This window comes from Vombatus ursinus, unplaced genomic scaffold (assembly GCF_900497805.2).
Source record: "Vombatus ursinus unplaced genomic scaffold, bare-nosed wombat genome assembly UNPS02009062.1, whole genome shotgun sequence".
In the NCBI taxonomy this organism is placed as follows: domain Eukaryota; kingdom Metazoa; phylum Chordata; class Mammalia; order Diprotodontia; family Vombatidae; genus Vombatus; species Vombatus ursinus.
This window is the reverse complement of record NW_020948840.1, coordinates 23,135,716-23,139,029: the sequence shown is the minus strand read 5'-3', so window position 1 is coordinate 23,139,029 and position 3,314 is coordinate 23,135,716.

Genomic DNA, 3,314 nt, shown 5'->3' with positions numbered 1-3,314 from the left:
GAGTGTTGTTCTGTGGCTCAAAGGAAGGCATAATAGACATCTTTAGTCTCTTCTCCCCCCAGCCTTCTGCAAGGATGAGGAAATTTTATTTCTTGCCAAGAGAAGCAAGAGATTGGGGTCAGAAGCCTAGCCACTCTGCTCTCCTCAAAGAAAGAAGATACCAGGCTAGAATTTTATTTATCCACTCTCTTAAATACTATTAGTCTAGGGGATGTGGTTTCCAGATTCAAGTTAAACTTTTGGTCACTGTTCATTAGGGGGTAGCAGAACCCCAAGTTTTATACCCAAGCTCCATTCTCACTAAATACCAGCTCCATAATGAATACATAATGAATAGTCAGTAACCAAGAAACTCATTTACCCAAATTGATAGCAAATCAGATATCAGAGAAAGTATACATAGGAAAATATATACCAGATAATATAGGGTGAAGGAGCTCTCTCATTGGGAGTGAAATGGCTCATTTCAACCAAGAGAGACATTCAGGATCTCAAAGTCTTTAGTGTGACAATCTAGGGATAGGGACATGATGGAGACACTAGCTTCTCTCATGTCAGCTTATTCCTAGAATCCTGTTTTACTTTCAGCAACCTGAAGTGATCTTCTTTCTCAAAGCTGGAAGTGAGAAGCACCCACATTGACTATAGAAGCCAAAGAGACTAGAAAAGTCTGGCTTTCTTCTGTCTCCTGCTCTGGACAACTCCACTCTGGCCCTCGCATGAGTTTATTTCTACCAATGAAGAGAGAATCTCAACAACTGACTTTGAGACTTAGGTTATATTGTATATCTATAACTCCTTGCCTTTAAAAAATCCAAAAGTTCTTTCATACAAAACAACACACCTCCCATAACCTTCTTGCATCCTCTCATGTAAGTTCCTTGAAGGCAAAGACAGGAATTTTTTGTCTTTATGTTCCTAGAAACCAGAAACTAGCCTCAATCATTTTGGGGAAGGGAGTGACTTGAGATTTCATGAGTGAATGGAGTTTCTGCCAAGGGCCTTTCTCTGCCTTCTGGTACCTTCTCTACAATCCGTAGTCTTGTAGGAACATCTACAGTTATCCTGATCTATATCTTGCCACTGGACCCAGATGGCTCCAGAGGAGAAAATTAGGCTGGTGACTTTGCATAGCCCTGCCTCACTTAAATCTAATTCACTTGCATGTCATGGTATCACCTTCCTGATGTCATGGTCCTCTTCAAGAGCAAAGGACAAACAACAACAACAACGATCTTAGAAAGTTTCCTGAGTGGTGAGTACCTGCCCAGAGTCACACAGTCAGCTTACGTCAGAGGCCAGACTTTAACCCAGGTTTCCCTGACTCACACTCTGCTGCTAAGCCACACTGCTCTTTGGCCTTGAATATATTGGGCATTAAATAAATATTTGCTGAATTGAATTGAAACCAAAAAAAAAAAAATCAAAGCACTTTAGAGCTAGAAAAAAAATCATCTAGTCTCAGTTTCTCCCTCTCTGCCCTCCCCTCATTTAATGTGATAAATCTTGGAACTAGAACCAAGATCTATGTTTGAATTCTTCCTTCTTCACTGTTAGCTGTGTGATCTGAGCCTGAGTTTCCTCATCTGTAAAATGAAAATAACAAAACCTGTAGTGCTTATCTCACAAAGCCATTGTGGTGTGTATCAAATGAGATAATATATGCAAATTGCCTTGTATACTTTAAAGTGATAAATATGTATACATAATATATACACACATATGTATACATGTGTATATGTGTACATATGCGTATGCATATGTGTGCACAGTGATCATTACTGTTTTTGTTCTGCCTTACCAAAAGACTGAGAATTAACCTCCTGAGAATGTCTCACAGAAAGTCAATGGCAAAAAAGTGACTGGGAATCCTATTTCTGGCTGTGCCGTCCTTTCCACTGGAATCTAACATCCTAACCTCTGAGATTCAGGCAGAAACTCCAGAGAAATCCAGGAAACAAAAAACAGAATAAAACCTCAGGTCTCTGAATCTGAATCCCAGTTTCCCCAGGGAGATCCTGTGTGACCCTATTATAAGTCATGGCTACTCTCTGAATTCCATTTCCCTCAATCTTCATAATAAAGTGCTAGAGGAGGAGGTGGAAAAGGGGGTCAGAGCTGAGAACAGCCAGAGTCCCAAGGTTAAGATACTAAAAACAAATGATCATCCGGGCTGTACTTGGTCAATGGCAGAATCCTTTGCACCTTAATTATACCACAATTTTCTGAACCTCTGGTTTCACTGTACCTGCATTTTAACAGGGTCTCCTTGGAAACAATGTTTCATTAACCCAAAGGAATGGTCTGATGGGGACAATTGCATACACAATGTCAAAAAAAAAATGGAATCAGTCAATAAATGCTTATTAAGTTCCTACTATGTTCCAGGCACTATGCTAAGTACTGGAAATACAAAAAGAGGCAAAAAGACAATCCCTGCCTTCAAGGAACTCACAATCCAAATGGAGGTGGAGGAAGGTAAAAATTTTAGTGCCTGTTCCATCACCCCACATAGGGAAGAAAAGGGAATGGTCATATATAAGTATTGGTAATGGTAAGTAATGGTCATAAATAAGTATTTATTAAGCACCTACTATATGCCTAGCACTATGCTAAGTGTTTTACAAATATCATCTCATTTGATTCTTATAACAACCCTGTAAAGTAGATGTTATTATGATCTCCATTTTACAGTTGAGGAAAATGAGGCAGACAGAGGTTAAGTGACTTGCCCAGGGTCACACAGTAGTAAATGTCTGAGGCAGTATTGAAGTCAGGTCTTCTGACTCTAGGCCGGGTGCTCTATCCATTGCACCACCTCCACAGACATAGTTAATGATTCTGTACCTTTTCTTTGCAAAGTTGATCAACTGAAGTAACTGCCTTGAGCTAGAAGCCAAGCTAGAAGGTCAAAAGTTATTCATTCATTCATGTAGGCCACCCCAAATGCACTTAATTAAGAATCTACCCTGTGTGTGATGCTTGAGATAGGAAGACAGAAACAATCTTTGCCCTCAAGAAGCACATATACATGTGTGTATGCATGTGTGTGTGTATATATGTGTGTGTGTGTGCATATTACACATACATATATGTGTATACATATATAAACATATATTTGTATAAACATACCCATGTATGTGTACCCCAGAGGTGGCAGTGCCACCCCTCAAGGGGAGGGGAAGGTCTGAGGAATGGTCCACTTATGGTAAGAACTCTGTGTGTGTTTGTGTGTGTGTGTGTGTGTTTGTGTGTGTGTAGAAAGAGTCATTCTCTCTCCATATGTTATATTATAATCTGTATATATACTTTGC